Below are 22,013 nucleotides of genomic sequence, written 5' to 3'. Positions count from 1 at the left end.
GAGGAGGACATGGACACAGACGTTCCTGAAAGCACGGGATGAGGCAATTGGGACATCATGGCGGCAGTGGGGCTGGTTGATACAGTGGAATGCCGATTCTGGGCCGGCAAACAAGTACAGACTGGTGGGACCGCATAGTGTTGCAGGTATGGGATGATTCCCAGTGGCTGTAAAACTTTCGCATGCGTAAGGCCACTTTCCTGGAACTCTGTGAGTTGCTTCCCCCCACCCTGAAGTGCAGGAATACCAAAATGAGAGCTGCCCTGACAGTTAAAAGTGAGTGGCGATAGCCCTGTGGAAGTTTGCAACGCCTGACTGCTATCAGTCAGTCGGGAATCAATTTGAAGTGGACAAATCTACTGTGGGGGCTGCTGTGATCCAAGTAGCCAATGCAATCACTGACCTTCTGCTATCAAGGGTAGTGACTCTGGGAAATGTGCAGGTCATAGTGGATGGCTTTGCTGAAATGGGTTTCCCTAACTCTGGTGGGCAATAGACGGAACACATATCCCTATCTTGGCACCGGACCACCTTGCCAACCTTGCAAGGGGTACTTCTCAATGGTGCTGCAAGCACTGGTGGATCACAAGGGACATTTCACTGACGTCAATGTGGGATGGCCGGGAAAGGTGCATGACACTAGCATCTTTAGGAACTCCGGGCTGTTTGAGCAGCTGCAAGAAGGGACTTACTTCCCAGACCAGAAAATTACCGTTGGGGATGTTGAAATGCCAATAGTTATCCTTGGAGACCCACCCTACCCCTTGCTCCCATGGCTCATGAAGCCGTACACAGGCAGCCTGGACAGTAGTAAGGAACAGTTCAGCTATAGGCTGAGCAAGTGCAGAATGGTGGTAGAATGTGCCTTTGGACGTTTAAAAGCTCGCTGGCGCTGTTTGCTGAGTAGGTTAGACCTCAGCGCAACCAATATTCCCATTGTTATTGCTACTTGCTGTGTGCTCCATAATATCTGTGAGAGTAAGGGGGAGACATTTATGGCAGGGTGGGAGGTTGAGGCAAATCGCCTGGCTGCAGATTTTGAGAAGCCAGACAGCAGAGTGATTAGAAGAGCACACCTAGGTGTGCTGCACATCAGAGAGGCTTTGAAAACCAGTTTAGTGACTGCCCAGTCTGTGGTGTGACAGTTGGGTGTGTTTCTCCTTGATGCACACCCGCCCCATTTGTTGATTTTAATTTCCTGTAAGCCAACCACCCTCCTCCCTTCAATCACAGCTGGCAAAGGGAATAAAGTCACTATTGTTTTGAAACCATGCATTCTTTCTTTATTAATTAATAAAAAAAATGGAGATAACTTATAAGATATGCTGGGTGGGGTAGGGTTGGGGAGGAGGGGAGGAGTGAAGGACAAGGGCACATTGCTTACTGTAGCCACATTACAAATCAAAACGGTTTGAATGACAGCCTTCTGTTGCTTGGGCCATCCTCTGGAGTGGAGTGGCTGGGTGCCCGGAACCTTCCCCCCTCCCCACATTCTGGGGGTCTGGGTGAGGAGGATATGGAACTTGAGGAGGAGGGCAGGTGGTTATACAGTGGATGCAGCGGTGGTCTGTGCTCTTGTTGGCTTTCCTGTAGCTCCACCAGATGGCTGAGTATGTCCATTTGCTCCCTTATTAGCCTTAGCATTGCATCCTGCCTCTTCTCATCGTGCTCACTTAATGCTTTCCTGGACTCTGCCACTGAATGCCTCCATACATTCAGCTGTGCCCTATCAGTGTGGGAGGACTGCATGAGCTCGGAAAACATGTCATTGTGAGTGTGTTTTTTTCGCCTTCTAATCTGAGATAACCTCAGGGACGGAGATGATAGGGGGAGCGTAGAAACATTTGCACCTGCGAGGGAATAAAAAGGGAGAGTAAAAATTAAGATGATACATTTCTGAGAACAAAAGGGAGACTCTTTCACAGTGATTCAAGCAATTCACAGCAGACAGCACATGTGCTTTAGGTACAAGGTCGCATTTTGCCTTTTATATTGAGCGCCTGCCGGTATGGTGACACATCACATATGGCTGGGCAACAGAATTTGGTTTCTAGGCAGCCATGGTAAGCCAAAGGGTACGTGGGTTTGGCTTCTAACGCCTTCATAACATGTGGGAATGTTTTCAAAGTGCAGCACCCTCCTTTCCCATAGCAAGCAATGCCAGTTGGGTTTGCCATTTAAAAGGAGGGGTTGCGGTTTTCGAGTGGATGTGCAGCACACACCTCCCCCCACCCCTCTGCGTGGCTATTTGGGATGATCCCTTCCCCCTTCCCCCCGCTGCGTGGCTATTCTCAGGGATGATCCCTTTTAGCCAAGTGCAAACAGCCCAGCATGAATGGGGTCCTTTTACTGTTCCCTTACAAAAATTCCCCTATTTCAACCAGGTGACAATGAATGATATTACTTTCCTGAGACTAACACAGAAAGATGTAGACCGAATGTTGCTTGAATGCGACCACAACCCAGGACCATTCGCTTCCATGCTTTGTGCTGTAATGATTCCAGACTACTCGCTACTGGCTTGACGTGGTAAAGTATCGTACCGTGGAGGATGAAATAAGGCAGCCCTCCCCAGAAACCTTCTGCAAAGGCTTTCAGAGTACCTGCAGGAGAGCTTCATGGAGGTGTCCCTGGAGGATTACCGCTCCATCCCCAAACATCTTAACAGACTTTTCCAGTATCTGTACTGGCCACGAATGCATCCCAAGTCTTCAGTGCAAATCAAACATTAAACACAATTGCTTTTAAACCCTGTACTGTAGTTACAAATTTGCACTCACCAGAGGTGCCTTCTCCGCCTTTGGGGTTGGTGATCCCACCTTGGGAGGGTATTGGCTCCAGGGTGATGAAAAGGATTCACCGCTTGCCTGTTGTGCATTCTCCTCCTCCTCCTCTTTCTCATCCACAAAATCCTTCTCTGTGTTGTGTGAGACTCCCCCCTTGCAGGTGTCCATGGACAGTGGTGGGGTAGTGGTAGGGTCCCTCCCTAGAATGCCGTGCAGCTGATCATAGAAGGGTCATGTATGGGGCTCTGACCCAGAGCGACTGTTTGCCTCCTTTGTCTTTTGGTAGGCTTGCCTGAGCTCCTTGACTTTTATGTGGCACTGCTGTGTGTCCCTGTTGTAGCCTCTGTCCATCATGCCCTGTGCGATTTTGGCACATATATTAGCATTTTCTCTTTTTGATCAGAGTTCGGCCTGCACAGATTCTTCTCCCCATACAGCAATCAGATCCAGTGTCTTCCATTCGGTCCATGCTGGAGCTCGTTTGCGATTCTGGGAGGACATCATGGTCACCTGTGCTGCTGAGCTCGCCATGCTGACCAAACAGGAAATGAAATTCAAAAGTTCCTGGGGCTTTTCCTGTGTACCTGGCTAGAGCATCGGAGTTGAAAGTGCTGTCCAGAGCAGTCTCATTGGAGCACTCTGGGATAGCTCCCGGAGGCCAATAACATTGATTTGCGTCTGCACTACCTCAAATTCGACCCAGCAAGGTCGTTTTTAGCACTACTCCCCTTGCCGGGGAGGAGTACAGAAGTCAATTTTAAGAGCCCTTTGGGTTGACAGAACGGGGTTGCTTGCGTAGACTATAAAATTATAAAATCGACCTAACGCGGCTACATTCGACCTAACCCTGTAATTTAGACCGGGGCTAACTCTGCTGCCCTGGAGACATGCGCCCCTCCCCTTTCAAAGCACCGTTTCTGACAGCCATTGTGTGCTGTGCTGATCTGCTGTGGGACACGAAGCAAATCATTAATGTGGAATGCTCCTGCTGTTGAACACAGAGGGTGGGGGAGAATGTGTGTGTGTGTGTGTGTGTGTGTGTGTGTGTGTGTGAGAGAGAGAGAGATTGCTGTGCAGAGAGCCCAGGGAGGGTGGCGGGGGCTGATGTTGGGGTTTTCCCCTCCCCCTGCCTCAGGACCAGTTGCTTTCTGCCGCTGTCTGAACTTACAAGACAGCATGCTGACACACTCTCTGTCCCCCAAAATACACTGTCTCTCTCTCCCTCCCACACACACACTCACTCACTCTGTCACACATTCTCCCCCACCCACTTCAGTTGAAAAGCAGCTGGCAATGTAGTAGGATACCCAGTAGGAACTTTGAGATTGGGAAACCTGCATCATGTGGATGCTGTGCCTGCCCCATGAGGCATTGCAAACCCTTCCCAAAGCACTCTGTGGCCAGTTGCACAGTGGGATAGCTACCACAATGCACTGCTGTCTTTGCTGTTGCAAGAGCTGCTACTGTGGATGTGCTCCAGCATCACAAGGAGCACAGTATGGACACGCAACAGTGGTTTAATTCCAGCGTTTTAATAAAAGTGGTAGAACTTGTGGCTCAGAAACTTGCCAGTGTAGACATACCCTAACACACAATTCAAGAGCACTGTTAAAACATTCTTTCATCCCATTTGCTCTGGAAGACCAGACATTATTGGGGCAGTACTGTGTTGTACTCACAGTGCTCAATGCTGCAGAAATAACCTAAAATTCAGAAAAGAATTGTTTGCAATAAAGTCGCTAATACATTTCTGGTTTTCAAATGTGCTGGCAGCAAAAGCAGTCCAGCGTTGGGAATCATACTAACTTTTTTTCATTATCACTCAATCCAGGTTGTGCTGGCAATTTTTATATAGACAGAACATGTTTTGCCCCCCGGTGCTAAAATGTAATATGAAATGCTTCATGCACCTGTAGCAAACAACTTAAAATTCAGACCTTTTTAACACAAACTTTATTACAAAGTTTACAAAGGAGGAATTTAAAAAATCTTGGATAGGGCTAACTGTGAAACTGTTTTTAGTATGCATTCACAAATAATTATTATTTTTAATCCATAAAGATGCTGGGTTAGTTTATTTTACTCATTGTTCTCCTATAAATAAAATTATCATTCCTTTCATTATATGATTTGAGCTGTGTCTGTACTTGTATAAATATAAGAACGGCCATACTGGGTCAGACCAATGGTCCATATAGCCCAGTATCCTGTCTTCTCACAGTAGCTGATGCTATATGCTTCAGAGGGAATGAACAGAACAGGGCAATTTATCAAGTGATCCATCCCCTTTCATCCAGTCCCAGCTTCTGGCAATCAGAGGTTATGGGGCACCCAGACCATGGGGCTGCGTTCCTGATCATCTTGGCTAATACCCATTTATGGACCTACCATCCATGAACTTATCTAATTCTTTTATGAACTCATTTGTACTTTTGGCCTTCACAACATCCCCTGGTAGTAAGTTTCATAGGTGAACTGTGTGTTGTGTGAAGTACTTCCTTTTGCTTGTTTTAAACCTGCTGCCTATTAATTTCATTGGGTGACCCCTGTTTCTTGTGTTATGTGAAGGGATAAATAACACTTCTTTAATCACTTTCTCCACATCATTTATGATTTTATAGACCTCTATCATATCCCCCTTTTATTCGTCACTTTTCTAAGCTGAACAGTCCCAGTCTTTTTAAATCCCTATCATATGGAAGCGGTTCCATACCCCTAATCATTTTTATTGCCCTTCTCTGTACTTTTTCCAATCTTTCCTTCACAGTTTTACATATATGGCTGTACAGATATTCTAAATGAAATAAGCAGAAAATTATGACTAATCAAATACTTGTTTTACAAGTTTTCTAAGTGTATAACAGAAGTCAGTGACAGAACTCCCAATCACTTCAATGGGGCTGGAATTTCACCTGGAAAGACATCCCTCTTCTATATTAACATAATAGTTCTCTTATTTAATTTAGTATGGGTGCACATATTAATACCTATGTTTTTAAAGACTGACAAATATAAACCAGATGTTTCAACTTTACCTTCTTGTAGCTCTGTAATCTTTTTGGAAGGAAAACAGAAATTCTAAGTATCATTGCTTTTAAAGCTGCATCTTCTTAGTTTCATGACTCCAAGGACAATCTTCAAACAGCTTTTCACATACAGTACCCTCTGTGACTAAGAAAAAATAGGGAAAGTCAGTCACTTGAACAGATCGTTCAATATGGTCATTTGTTCAAAGGATCCAGAGCCCATTGCTTCAGCTATATTAAAGTGTGCAGTATGTGTTAAATTGCAGTGAGCAGTGATGGTCACAGTAGGAATTAAAGTTAACAAAAATAAATGAATTAAATTCTAAATTTTATGGGTCACCAAAAATTGCCTTCATATCAGCAGAGGGTTACCTTGCAGTCATACATTTTAGATATATTAAAAAGAGCTCAGAATAAGCATACAACAGAAACATAGTTGCCTTTTTTCTTGCAAAAGAAAAAAAGGGGAAAAAAAAGAAAAAGAAAACTTGCAAAAGGGCAAGGTTTAAGGTCTGCCCAGCAGAATAAAGTATTGTAAATAACTATAGAGTGTACTCAGTTGGTTTCTGTGGGTCACTTTCCTTTCCGTGCTGTGGCAGAATTGATACAGGACTGGATAGAAATCCTCATCAGAAGCCATACTGGGGTCAGTTATCACTGAAAAACAAGACTTCTACAACAACAGAAAAAACTTTGGATTACTTGGCAAATACACTGTTTTAGCTGGTTTATACATTGTCTTCAGTGGTTTATATAAGAACAAGAGGCAGCTGAAAATTGTACAATGAAGGATCACTTTTCAACCAAAACAAACATTTTATTTTCATTTGTTTCATTTCACCTTAAATGCTTTAGACAAAAAAAATATATTTTTTTTCCTTTCGATATTTTTAATGAAAATTATCAGAGGGGTAGCCGTGTTAGTCCGGATCTGTAAAAAGCAACACGAAAGCTTATGCTCCAATACATCTGTTAGTCTTAAAGGTGCCACAGGACTCTCTGTTGCTTTTTAATGAAAATGGAATTTTGGTTTTCAACCAATCCTAATAAGAACTAAGAGATGCCATTGCCTTTGAAAAGGAGTTACTATTCAATGTAATATGTACCATAAAACTAGACCTGAGGGAGCTGAGGGAAGCACTGAATAAACAGACAGGATATTAACACACAAGTGGCCTCCCTGTCATGTTTATGAAGTGTCCATAGACACATGTTGGGAGGTAGACCTATAATATACCTCAGGAGACCCTATCCACTACAGAGAATTTGTGACCCACACATGAATGGTTCCCTCTGCATGTGAATCTCCCTTCCTCATGCAGTAGGTTGCCTTTGTGCCTGCCACAGAGGGTGTATAGTGGTTCTGGGAATCTGAGGCTGGCATGGGTAGTGGATTGGCTAGGGAAGGAGTGAGCAGGCTGCATAGGCATCCCCATACCCATTGAAAAATCCATTGGTTAATATCCTGTTTTATATTACTCTTCTACTGCCTCTTCTTGGCTCCCTGTGATGGGAATCCTCCTTCGTTAAGAAGCGGTCCTGGGGTGGCCATGTTATCAGGGAGCAAGGCTAGAACTGCAGTGCTGCTCCAGCTACCCCAGTCAGTTCTGCCAGGACAATTTATTTTCCCATGTAGTGTCCACATATTGCACATCACTTCTGAGACACATGTTCATTCTCCACCTTCACTTCTAATACCAATCGCTAGTCCTCCCACCTGCAGTGAGGCAGCATTGAACTCTCTCCACCTGTGCTGCTATGATGCCAGACAGCCATTAACATGATGTTCTTTTTAAGCAATCTGCCAATATGACGATCGCAAACCACTCGAATGTAACTTGACTAGCCCTCTGTGCTGTCTGACTCTTATGATGTGGCTTTTCTTTTACTTCTGCCCAGAATAGTAAAAGCAGAGAGAGAGAGACCGAGCGAGAGAGAGAGAGAGAACCAGATCCTTATTCTATGAGCCAGTCTTCAACAAATGCTAAAAGAATAATAAAATAATTTATTATTTGTTGTAGGAAGAATCCATTTAAAACAAATGAATTAACACTTTCCAATTAACACTTTGCATTTTTAGGTTTACAGGCCACAGGAAAATAACTCAGAATTGCACAGATAATTAGTGGGTTTGTTAAAACAAGAATAGTATTTCTTTAAATACCTGGCAAGTTGGTGTTCCCCTAAGGAAATGAGATTTTATTTCAACACAAGAGACAGCTTAACTGCATGTACTCCAACTTTATATTTAGTTGGTTATATGTTGCATCACAAATTGCATAGAGCAGTGGTCCCCAAACTTTTTATGCCATGCCCCCCCCCCCTTACCTGTAATGTAATCTGTCCACACACACACGCACCAGGACCGCTGTTGGGAGCAGCAGCTGAGGCTGGGCATCCCCTTCCTGACCCTCTCTATTTTTAGTAAAAGTCAGGGACAGGTTGCAGAATTCCCTGAATTTTTAATTACCTGCGACCTGTCCATGGGTGTTTTACTAAAAATACCCATGACAAAATCTTAATCTTACTTATACTACACTTTTCCCAAAGCACCTTTGGCTGGCATGTTTTTCTCCTATAAGAACATTTTTCTTCTCTTACAGTTACTGAAACAATCAGATAATTGTTTTCTAAGGAAAGTAATTACAATTTACTGATTATTGTCAAGTGTTCCATAATATGGGAAATTTTTTAGTTGCTTTTTGCTGTGGTGATTGTTGCTACCTCTTAAACTGATCTGACTCTTGAAATTATTTTACTTATTCTGATAATCTAGTTGATGAGGCAAATGTTGAAAAATCCCACTAATGTAGGCTGGGACATGTCCCAGTGTATCCTGCTCTTCTAGTGAGAAAATCCTACAGCATTTAGTAATCCTTCAGTAGTCTTGTGAAAATATGTAACAATATTATGTTTGCTCAGAAAGATTTTAGTTAATCAGTTCAGAATGTTGAATTAGATCTAGAAGCTGTGTTTACTCTTGGCTGTTCCCAGTTAGCAAAGGATAAAGTTGGGGAAAGGAATTTAAGTTAAATTGACTTCTAATAGGAAACAGTCTCATTAGAACTCAGATATGAGGCTGTCTCTGATAAAGAACCTTTTCACTGTGGCTTTCAAATGACCAAATGACTAAATTCTTCTTTAAGGTATAAATAGGGATCTGCGGTCTTCACACTTTCATTAGGACATCAGCCTGCTTTCTCTCTACATATATGGGCATTTATCCACTTCTACATGTTTCTAAAAAGAAGCATCACTTCTTGGTACACTATTTCTGCACTGATTAACTGCTTTTCAAATGTAAAGTGGAACTCATCCTTCCCCTTTAAGTATAGCTACTAGCTACAGTAGGTTGTCATTAGTAACAGATGAATGGCAAAAAATTCAGAGGTTCTGTTTGGTTTGGATGCTCTGGAAAATTGGGTGGTATTGCGGATAGCCCACAAGAACCAACTTTCACAAAGTTCCCTAACAGTTAAGTTCTGTAGAAGTTAATAGAGAATGATGATGACCTTTCTAGAGAGTCTTTAAAACAAACTATAGAATTCCATAGCAGGGATATTATTCTCTCAAAATTTAGAGAATGGTTTGAAACTCCTATAGAAAGGATATATTTCTTTATCAAAAACTAGGGGGCTGGAAAGCAGGTAGGGATTCACCTTGCATGAGGGAGTCCCCTGATGGTGTTTGTGGTGTGTCAGGGTTGTGAGGACATAAGAACGGAGTAAAATGCACTATGGCTCTCCTGTGCAGATCAAATGCTCCTAGGAAGATTAAATTGCCTGCGGGAGAGGGACAAACTGGTCTCCAGCTCCCCTTGGACATGGGGGAATAGAAAGGTGGCCCTAGGATTTTAGAGCAATTTCTATAACACTCTAATGGTTTCTTAGCTATTAAATTCTCCATGACTTTTAATAAGGCATTAGTGAACTTCCTTTCTTGTGTTCTTATGTCTTTTTTGAGCAATTTGACTGTTGGTGTGAACCAGAAAGTGCAAGATAAAATCAAAATTGGCTACCTGTTTGGGTTTTTTTTAAAGCATATAACACATTCTTCACAAGAGACAGCAGCAATTTAATTATTGTATAATGTCTAAAATGATTTCCCATCCCTAGCAGAAATACTGGAGATGAATCAAAACAGCAAAGTTGCATTTAGGAGATAGCCTTGAACTTTGAGGGTTCAGATCTGAACCACCTTCCTTTTCAAGTCTGCAAGTTAAGGGCCCACTGATCAGAGACTGAAAAATAAAAACGGACCCCAGTTTTGCTCATCTCCATGAAATACCCATTGTCTCTCTAGCTCAGTGAATATTAGTGTTCATAGTTACCTTTGTCAAGTCAAAAAAGAGGGTTTTTTGTTTTGTTTTGTTTCACCTTTATATTAGAGGTGAAAAGTCTGGCAGAGTTGATTTATGCAAAATGTTGGATATGTGAAAGGATATGTCTCATTTATTCTTTTGTCTTTATTTAAATGGTTCGTGTTGCCTATTGAACACAATGCTGTTCCTCATGTGATAAGTGGTAAATTTTGATGTTCTAACAAAACCATCCTTTTCTCTTTCTTTATAACAGGCAGAATGTATTTGGATTCTGTAGAGTTATTGCTGCTTTGTGACCTACAGTGAATAACAGCATGAATAGCAACTAGACATACAGAAGTTCACTGGGATAGAACTAAGGTCAGTAAAAATCTGGTCTGCATAATTTGGCACTGGATAATCAGCTTGGAACTATGTTATGGTCTATGAAGAAATGACAGATGCCTTCTGTTCCTGGCTTGTCACAGTGAAATCTTGAATTGACTAACAAGGCAATTAGAATGTAGGAGAAAGTGGAACAAAGAAGGAAAAATAAAAGTGAGGGGTCATTTCTGCAGGATCCTCTATATTGTATGTTGTGCTCCATTGCAGTGCCTGCTCTTAAAGTACACAATTCAGTTCCCATTAAAGTCAGTGGAAGACTTCCAGTGTCTTGAATGAAAGCTGGATCAGGCCCAAACTATAGCATTTTAACATTACACTATCCAACTTCATAATTACATAGAGTGGTTGCCACGATAACATTGACATTTACTATGTGAGAGCCGTTAGTATTATCACCTCAATACACACATTTCCTGTCCTAAATAATACCAAGATAATATGACTTTCAAATGTCAATATCAGTATTTTCATGGCAATTACATAATACTGAGGTTGCAGATATATGCAGATGTAAAAAGAAGTTCCAACTGTGGAGTCCATTATATAGCCTATATATACCTTTGAACACCTCCGTAAACATAAACTTGTATATATCAAAGTCAACCCTACAAATTAGACCAAGTACAATCGTTTTGTTGGAAAAACAAATAGAACATAATTAATTGACGCATAGGCCTCCTGTGCAAATATGGTGGACATTGTGATTTTGTGAATCTGTCTGTACAACTTATGAATCCTGGTTGTTGTTACAAAGTTGTTACTATGAAAATGGCTGTGTCATGAATGCCCTTCTATCTATATATATCCACCATGAATTGTCAGGGTTTTATCACATCTCTGTGAGACCAGAGACAAAAGTGGGTCATTAGAACTCAATGACCATCTATTCAAGGTAAAGTACCTCGGGTCAATGAGTTTGCATGAGCTGGGAGAAGATATTTCCTCCTCCTGTCTGAAGGGAAGGGGGAAGTGGAAAGATACCAAAGCAGGAAAAAGACACAGGTGACAAAAACAAAAGATTATAAAAGGACTCCCAGGAGAAGACTCATAGAGACACTCAGAAAGTTGAGGCAGGAGGAAAGAAGGGAACATACTAGTCAAAGTCAGGGGAAGGAAGCTGACCTAAGGAGAGAGGCTCCGTGTTTCAAACTCAAGTAACGCAGCCAGGGCCGGCTCTAGGATTTTTGCCGCCCAAAGCAAAAACAATTTTGGCCCCCCCCCTGTTTTTTAATTACTCCCCACCCCCGGCCCCGCCTCAACTCCGCTCCTTCCCCAAATCCCCAGCCCTGCCTCCTCCCCCCAGGCTCTCAAGCCTGGGAGGGAGAGCAGCGGCGCGCAAAACAACTGTTTCGCACACCGTGGCCACTCGGGATCTCCCCTTCCCTCCCAGGTTTGAGAGCCTGGGAGGGAGGGGGAGACTCCGAGTGGCCGCGGCGCGGGCGCCGCTTCTCCCCCTCCCTCCCGGGCTCTCAAGCCTGGGAGGGAGGGCGAGTAGCGGCGCGCGAGCGGCAGCGGAGGTGAGCTAGGGCGGCCGGGGCACATTTTTAGGGTGCTTGGGGCGGCATTCTGGCCCTAAAAATGTGCCGCCCCAAGCACCAGCTTGTTTTGGTGGTGCCTAGAGCCGGCCCTGAACGCAGCTACAGGGGGATGGACCCTGGATCCCACAAAGGCCCCTTACCCCAGCCCAGAGAATGCTTTGGAGTGGTGAGGAAACTGCAGGGAGTGCATGAAAGGTTTATTCTTTTTATATAGATTTGTGTGTTTTAAATATGATTAAGTAAAGAGCAGTAATGTGTTAGACTTTTGTGCAAAGTGTCTGTGTGTTGCTATTGTGTCACTATGAATGATGATGAATAGTCATTGGACCAGAGAGAGAGAGAGAGAGAGAGAATGGCTCTATAACCTAGTGGTTAGGGCACTCACCTAGGATGTGGGAGACCCAAGGTGAAGTTCCTCAATTCATATTACATTATTAATATACCACACAGTGGCTTCAATGGGAGAGACTGAGAGACACCCACCCCAGAATACCCTACAGCCCAGTGCTCAAGGCACTCTCTTGCAATGTGAGTGACCCAAGTTCAAATCCCTTCTCCACATCAGACAGAGGAGGGAATTGATTCAGAAATTCCCACATCCCAGGTGAGTCCCTGAACCACAGGTCTTAAGGTTATGAGGAAGGTTGTCTGCTTCCTCATCTATCCATTTTGTGAATGGCAGCTAAGTTTCAAATAATAATTGGCCAAAACGAATTCTCAAATAGTTTTGGGTTCACAGAAATTGCATTTTTTTTTCGAAATTATTTGTCTGAAAATTTCATTGCTGGTATATGCTACACCTACCACATGGCATCTTGAAGAGGGAAATAAGGTCCACATCTTCAGGAGACATTCTGGGGGCAGGTTTTTTTAAGCTACTGGGGCATCTTGTCCTGGGGCTTAAGGCAAGTGGGTTCCTGGGACCCCATTTCCATGAAGGGATAACAGACTAAAAGGTGATGCCCAGGAAATGTGCCAGAGAGGCCAAAGCAGGAAACAGTGCTAGCCTACTGAAATGCAGGGAAACATAGCACAAGGGAATTCAGTGCCTGAATGCCTTCACAGCAATGTGAACTGCCAGCAAGGGGGGCCCAACCAGATCTGTGACAGTAAGTTTTTTATTTTGTCAGTTAAGTGGTGGATAAGTTTTATTCATTTTAAAGCATGTATAACAATCTCTCCAATATTTGGTTAATGGAGGTCTTATTCCGCTCACTAAGAAATTGCTACTTTATTTATTGGTGTCTTTAGTTGAATGGCATAATTTTATGCATTTATAAAAATAGTCATAAAATACCATTAAAATATATTGCTACTAGGGCAAAAACATATTTTACCATGAACTGTAAAGTTAAATGTTGGTAACAATTTGATCAAAAAGTCTGGCTGAATGAATTTCTATATATTTGTTACCCGAGTGTTCTCTAAATCCCTTACTGCCTTATTGTGTATAGCACAACAACAAACACCCCTCAGCCTTCATCACTTATTGTCTTGTGATGCTCAGCAAATGACCATATGGCTCACATGGGGGAGGGGGAAGGGGGAAAACAGACTAATTTTGTTACATAACAGGATTACAGTATGTGAAAACAGGCAGAGAATATTTCCATACCTAGGCTGAAATTAACCCATGTAAAGTCCTCCACACCAGTGAAGTCCTGCACTGGGGCTGTGTAGAAAGAGCTGCTGCACGCCCACTGTGAAGGGTCCCTACACCAGGCTGGTGCTGGGGTTTGAGATGGGAGCAGGACATCAAGCATGCTTAAGAGTAGCACTGTCCGTATTTCACAACTTTCACCGCTTAAACCATATTACCAGGGGTGCAGTTAAGACTGAATTGACTTTCAGTTTTGAATTTCAAAAGCATAGGGCTAGCTTGTGTCCTTGTGGCCTCACTCTCCTAATGCAGGGTTCCAATAGCAGCTATAGTCAGAGTTGTTCTTTGCGGTGAAGCTCCAATGGGTCTGAACTGCCAAAGACCCTCGGCAGAGCTGCTGTGGAGACACAGCGCCTCCACTCCAATGCTACTGTGCTCCCCATCCCTTGGGATTTACTGGGTTTCACCCACATGCTTGAAGTAAGAAAGCAAAAGAAAGTCAATGAGGTTCCTTTCCCAACTCCCGTGTGAGAACAATATTACCATGTCAGAGTGGTGATCTGACCAACAGTTATTTAAAATTGCAAAGTTACAATTCAAAGCTCTGTTTCCTCCACAAGCCCTGTCTCCTCTTTATCTGGTGGCAGATCTCCTCGGCATGGGGGGAAAGGTGTCTAGGCCTGACTGACCCCCTCCCGCTTGGATTTTAGGGGGTGACTGGATGGTTTCTCTCTGCGGCTAGTGTCTTTAAGGTCCAGCTCTTAGGCTAACCCACCCCCAATCCTACTTTGAACAACCAAACCAGTTCATCTTATCCTTCATTACTGGTGGGCCCCAAAAAATTTCTCTGCTGAGTTCTGCTCTGTTCTGCTGTTATTAAGCAGTGACTCATAGTGCACTCAAGAACATACCAAAGAATGCATTTCTGATGTGAATTTTTGGAAGAATAACCATTCATGCTAAAATCTGCAAAACTTTTAGTTTTTGCAAACACTTTGGCATCCATTTTCTTTGTTGTAGAATGGGTTCTACATGGATTTTTGCAGGATAAGTTGCTTGTGGGGAAGTTGACGATGAAAACATCCCTCATCAAAAGGACTACCCTACAGCTCAGCCAGTCTCTTGATTGAATAATTCAATGGTTGAGCTGTCACAAGGACCCACTCCCAGTGTGTGTCTTCTGGACTTTCTGAATCTGCAGGAAGGAAATTGCTCTCCTGTTAACTTTGTAAGACTTTTGGGAGAACTCTTTTCCAATATATCTTCTTAAGGTATATATGAGGTGATACTTTCCTGGACTTCCCATAGACCTCTTGGGAAGCCCCCTTGTCCCCTAACGGCCCCCACAGACCAATGTCCCTCCCACTTTACTGTCCTTCCCCCATATTTCTGTCACCTCTTCACTGTCCTGTTTAATTTTCTACTTTTAAACTATAAACACATACGTTTTGACATATATGTACATTGTTTTATCCAAAGCTGGTTGAATTCACTGGAAAGCCTCCTATTTAATATTTTATGTATTTAGAATTAGAAAACTTAAGCACACATTGTTTACAAGAAGAAAACTATTACTAGATAGTGGAAGGTGAGCAGTGGGCAAGGAATAAGAGATGGGATTAGAAGATAACTGCCTGTTCTTAAAGTTTGTGTTGCTGGAAATGAAAATGTTTGAGAAGACTAATTTTTTTATTTTGTAGAGGAGATTATATGTATCAGAAGTGAAACATGACCAAACAAAGACCTTTAAATGTGATAATTAACAAAAACATAAGTAATTACTTTCTCATGTGTTGCATATTATTTTTGATAATTCTGTATTTAGTAAGAAGTTCGTAAGGCTGCATTTGGGAAGTCTATTGGGACACCATTATGATGTCAAAGTGAAGTGAATCAAAATGGCAATGCAAATTGGTGAAGAAGAAACACTACAATGTTAATGTGAATTAGTCTTTAAAAAAACAAGGGAAATTATACACACAAAAATGGGCTTTTAATCATGTTTTTCTTAGGAAAATGGCATATGACAATGACATTGTACATTACAGTTCCTGCTGCATGTCTGATTCAAACCAGCAGCACACTTCGCTTTAAATCATTAGGTCCCACAGCGGTGGACAATATTTTCCACATTGGACATATTTATTTATACTTGAAATATGAAGTAATAAGTATGAAACAAATAGGAAGGGAGCAATATATAGTAGCATTTCCCATAAGCTTAGTTTGCTGATTCAGCAGCTGTGTTGTAAATAATTTACAATAATGATGGCTGGATATCACCATGTTCATGTTGGACAGAGGAATTTGGACTGAACATTATGGTTATCTTTCATAATTAGGGACAGTCTTGGTGTACATCTTATTTTTTTTCTTTTAATGTATGTTACATTGTAAAATAGACAGCGGCAGGGGTGGCTCTATGTTTTTTGCCGCCCCAAGCACGGCAGTCAGGCCTGCGGGCGGTCTGCGATCATGCGGATTCGGCGGCATTTCTGCGGGTGATCTGCCGCTCCCACGGCTTCAGCGTACCCGCCGCCGAAACTGCAGGATTGGCGCACCTCCCGCAGGCATGCTGCCAAAGGCCACCTGACTGCCGCCCTCACAGCGACCGGCAGGCCGCCCCAGGCATGCGCTTGCTGTGCTGGTGCCTGGAGCCGCCCCTGGACAGTGGAGAGCTGTTAGTGTTTAATTGCAATCACAGCAAGTTTCATTCTGTTGACTGAGTGATATTCACAAAACAAAGGAAGACAATGTTCTGTTTAATTTATCGTGAGAAGGGCAAATTTTGAAGTGCTGAGAAGTGAATTTGGCCTATGTTTTGGAGTAAAAACTGTCTTGGTCTTCCCTCCCTGCTGCTTTCCCGTGGACTTGTAGCATTTGGTGACTACGAGGAAGATTTCACAACGTCCCAAACTTCCTAAAGGTTCACAGATCAGTAAAACTGTTGCTTTTTAAATGAAATTGAAATCTTTTGCAGCTCCTCCAAGTTTTGAAGCCTCTTTAGATTGATCAAAAAATGCAAAGAGCAAAGATAGCTCTGCATGTGTGTCCATACCATTGCAAACTGTAGATTGATCAAAGAAACCTAGTAGAAAATTCTGTTTCACATATTTGGGGGAAAAAAAACCGTGTCTGTACTCATAACTTGAAAACTACTAAAACAGTTTCTCGGATCTCCATGAACTGCAAAACAAGCCATGTAAGAATAAAATCATTCAGCCATTGTTGAGTTGTAAATGCACAATATTTCTGACTGGAACAAATGGGACAAGTGTACATTTTATTTTACACATGAAGAAGTCAAAAACATCTGAATGGATTTTGATGAAACTTAAAATAAAAAGTCTTTGAGCAGAGGCCAAGCACTTGTCTAATTGGCAAGTTCATGCAAAGAGGAGTTCATCTGTGTGTGGATTCTCTCTCCCTCTCCATCCCCATCTGATTACTGTCTTAAACAAGGTGATCTGCCATCTCTGCAGCACTAGGGTGACCAGATTTCCCGATTTTATAGAGACAGTCCCGATATTTGGGGCTTTGTCTTATATAGGCACCTATTACCCCCCATCCCCTGTCCTGATTTTTAACACTTGCTGTCTGGTCACCCTAGCAGCACCATCCCCCCATTGTCCAGGTCCAAACAGTGCCCCATTCACAATGGGAGGGAATGGAGACTGAGAATCCTGGTGGGAGAAGTGAATAGACCTAGAAGGATGGACATTATATATCTTCCAGTCCTTTGATGCTGTGATGGCAGGAACCAGGGAAACAGCCAGGAGCCCAAGATGGTGCAGAGGTATGAGGTCTCCACACAGCTGGTCTGAATTTCCAAAGGCACCCTGGAAATCCACCAGGTTTAGGGTGAGGCCTGCACTAGGGAAAACCCTGCCTCCGCTCTCCTTGAAGAAACAATAAGAGGGAAAGTCATGAGAGGAAACTCTGAGAAGTCTTCCTCCAGAGTACTCTCCTGTAGATTATATGGGAGATGATCTGGGACATGGGAAGATTCAGCCTGAAAAATATATAATTGAGAAGGATGTGAGCCACTGAAAAAAGCGGGGTGTTATAATGGAAGTTGCAGCTTTTGTAAAATATTCACACAATTCTCTGTATACTTCTTTAAATCCTTTGCTAATATATCCCTGCCCATACAGCCATTTCCTTATCTGAAGTATCATATGCATTTTCATGTGCATTTATTTACAGTGGCTTCAGCAGAAGACTGGAAATGTAAGTCTTTATTAAGTATTTCTTCTACAACTTGTATAACCTTCTCTAGAACTTTGAAGATGAATATAGAGGGGAAATGGAGACTGTGACAGGAACTGTACGATGATGATGAAGTCTCAATTTTGATTCACTGTGACCTTGATGCCAGTCTGTCATTCTATTCTACTGTGTTAATGGAGCGGAAGAATCTGCCTTGCAAGAAGGAGCAGAAAGAAATTGATGACTTCTCATCACCCTACAGAAACACCCTGCTAGTATCTGCTGGGAATGAAAAGGAGTCCCTTTGAAGATGGGCTACAGTTACATTGTAGCACATCAAATGAGAGGACAGATTCCATGACAACTGGGACTCATTTTAAATGAATTGGATCATCGGGGGTGAGCACATTACAGCTGGAGGGAAGGTGGCACTAATGGACAGATGTAAGCTTCCCTGATTTAAAAGTTCTCTACTATTCCCAGATGAGTGTTCCATTATTGAGTTAAAAGAGCAGCTGAGTTGGCTCAACAGAGACATTTTTATATATAGCAGTACCTTTAATTCCTTAGAGAAACAGATATTTTTTTTTACCAGAACAACCTACATAGCACTATCTTCTCAAGTCAGAGATAGGGAACCACTTACAGAATTAAAAAATGATAAGCATAAGAGGACAACTAACTGTTGAGTGAGTTGCAGTTTCTGTGTAGTAGAGTTACCAAAACATTAACTTTACCAGGTCTGGATGAAAAACAGGGCTAGAGGTAATGGCCTGTGTGCACGAGCTCCCACTCTCTCCACCTCATCACAGGTGTTAGTGATACACACATGTCAAGTGAACTTTCCTTATTACATTATGTTGGGCAGTGTATTGTGTTTTACTCAAAATGCTTATTTTCCTGCAAGCCCTTCTGCAGATCTTTTGGTTTCAACATTTAATCCTGCTTCTTTGTCTTGCTATTCCCTCGCTCTCTCTAAATGTACCGCTAATAATAGTAGAGGCGGTAACAACAGAGACCTCATGATAAATATATATAATCACTAGGTAATTTAAAAATAATAATCATGGTGTTCTTTGTATACATTATTTTAAAAATAATAACCAATGTGGGGAAAGGAAAAAGCTTATCCTGTCAGTTAATGACTGGCTGGAGCACATGAGGGCTCAAGGCTCTTAACCCAGCTGCTCATTAACTGCCAGTGAAATGCCTAATGTGGTATTTAGTCACCATGCACCTAAAAGAAATTTTGATTTTCCTTTTTTCCTTTGTATTTCTCTGTGTAATTGACAGTTCCCTATGCTAGGCTCTCCCCCGGTGCCACAGAGATCAGTTATCCATAGGGAGAGCAGGCAGGATTGCTGTTAACCTCACCCCCTCTTGAGGTTTTCTGCTGGGGGGAGGGAGAGAAGGAAATTTAGATTAAGATCTGAGCTGCAAAGGAATCCAAACAAAAATGATTCCTTCAGGGATGTGCTGAGCCAGCTGATTTCTGGCTGCCATTGTCTCACCCCATTACTGATGAGTACTGCTATTTTTGGGGCAAAATTAGTTCTCCTCAATGTCTCCAGCAAAAGAGATGACACGGAAAGCATATCATTGTAGTGTTTTCACCATGGTGCACGGTGACGGAAACCACATAAACCAGAGGTAAATTTTGGCCCAAAATATGTAATACTTTGTATACAGTTCTGAGCGCTGTTGCTTTGTTGGGTTTATAATTCTAAAGTAAACCATATCTAATTTCTGTGGGCCAAATTCTATAAACCTCATTCAAGTAAAACTCCTCCTGGAATCAGTGGGAGTTTTGCCAGAGAAAAGACAGAATAAGGACCGGAGTGTTTGGCTCTAAGTGTTTGAGAAAGTGCTATGCCTGTCTTCAGAAACAAATGTAATAGACTCCTCTGTTACAAGGGGTACATGCACACTTATTGGTGTGAAGCACAAGTTCAACATACACTACCATTGTTTATTGGGCATGTGGCCAATGCTACAGCAGGAAGTGGCAAACTTCAAGAGGAGTGGAAGTTTAGGCACCAGTACTGCAAGAGGCTCTGCAAAGGGAGACCCCCTGGGCTGGCATGGTGCCCCACTGAAATCAACACATTTGAGACCAAAGGTCTTCTTGCAGGACCTGGGCCATACTTTGGATAAAACATGTAGATGATCCATAACCCATTTTTCCTAATCTCTTTTATATGCACAACTGCGCTGGAAAAAATAACTGAAACAAACTCTCATGAGATTTTCAGAACTTCCTACTTGCAGGGGGGACACACTTGATAGAAATATCATCCCTAGGCTTGGCCAAAGATTCATATTGTTTTTTCCATCGCTCGTTACTGGTATTCATCAGTAAAATAACAGTGACCAGAAATCAGTGAAAATTTTGCAGGTTTTGCAGGTTTCTTTTGGCACAGGCCGGAATGCTGGCAATTTTAAAATACATTTTCTGAATGTTTTTAATAAAGCATTTTGAATATACCCTTTCCATGGAAATCTCCCATGTGTTGGACATGGTACATGGGTGACTTTTTCTAATTACAAAATCTGTTCAGGCTATCCACTTAATTATCCCATGACTATTTCATAACAATGAGACATGCTCTGGAGATCACAAAGCTTGGTTTTTGTAATGCTCTCTTAGTGGGGCTGTTCCGATGGTTATAGTATGTTCAAGAACATAGCCAAATAACTGTTCTCTGGTTTGAACAATTGTGAGCATATTATGCACTCCCTGCATTCATGTAATCAGCTGCCTATAAAGTGGAGTAAGTTGGCACTACTAGTTTTAAAGCTTGTAGTGTGTCATATCTATATTCCTTGTACTTCTGAGTATCTGTGCAGGGCCGGTTCTAGGATTTTTGCCGCCCAAAGCAAAAACAATTTTGGCCGCCCCCCCCCCCGTTTTTTAATTACCCCCCATCCCCGGCCCCGCCTCAACTCCGCCCCTTCCCCAAATCCCCAGCCCTGCCTCCTCCCCCCAGGCTCTCAAGCCTGGGAGGGAGAGCAGCGGCGCGCGAAACAACTGTTTCGCGCGCTGCGGCGCTCGGGATCTCCCCCTCCCTCCCAGTTTTGAGAGCCTGGGAGGGAGGGGGAGACTCCGAGTGGCCACGGCGCGGGCGCCGCTTTTCCCCCTCTCTCCCAGGCTCTCAAGCCTGGGAGGGAGGGCGAGTAGCGGCGCACGAGCGGCAGCGGAGGTGAGCTAGGGCGGCCGGGGCACATTTTTAGGGGCGGCATTCTGGCGCCGGCCATGCCGCACCTAAAAATGTGCCGCCCCAAGCACCAGCTTGTTTTGCTGGTGCCTAGAGCCGGCCCTGTATCTGTGCTTGCACATCTCCGATCTTCATGTCTCAAAATCAGCAGGAGATCTCAGGTGAAATGCTGGCCTTCATTGAAGTCAATGGAAGTTTTGCCCTTAACTTCAATGAAGCTAGGATTTCACACTTCATCTTTGCAGTGATGTGCACTGGGGTTTGAAACTCATCTCCCCTCTGACATCTGTCTTGGTTCATCTTGTTCCACTTTTAAAAAGCATCTAAAACTTTATATATCACTGTTGGCTCCAATATTGATTACCTTTCCTTTCCATCCCTTCCTTTTCTTCCCCACTTATATTGATAAGATCACCCTCTATCCTTTGTTTGCTTTATATGGGTATTAAAAGGGTGTTTTTATTCTATGTTCAAATTGTTTAGTAATGTGTTTGTGTTATGTTGTACAGTACCTCCAAATGCCTTGAGAAGGGTTCACTTTCTAAATAAAATGATTTTCTACTTTACCATCAGCTAACTTACATATAAAACTTACAGCCAGATTCTGATCCCCTTACATTAACTAATACCTTACTCCACACCTAGTCCCATTGTCTTTGATTGATCTGCTTGTAGAGAAATATGCTGCTTATTGTGAGAGAGGTGATCAGAACCTGGTTCTCAATGATTCGGGACCAAACTTTCCTACCCTTACCCGTGATAACTCATAGTTTATTGGCAAACAGTCCCACTGAAGTTGACAGGACAACTTGCAGTGTAAAGAGTTCTTCAAGAAGAGTAAGGATGGTGGAATATGTCCACCAGAATATTTACTCTTTCTCTAAAATCAGGCTGCAGGGCTTATTTCCCCCCTTCTTTATATAAATCATAGTCA

Source organism: Terrapene carolina, unplaced genomic scaffold (genome assembly GCF_002925995.2).
Source record: "Terrapene carolina triunguis isolate 2854851 unplaced genomic scaffold, T_m_triunguis-2.0 Scaffold62, whole genome shotgun sequence".
In the NCBI taxonomy this organism is placed as follows: domain Eukaryota; kingdom Metazoa; phylum Chordata; order Testudines; family Emydidae; genus Terrapene; species Terrapene triunguis.
The sequence above is the reverse complement of the archived record's forward strand: the minus strand, read 5'-3'. Positions refer to the sequence as shown.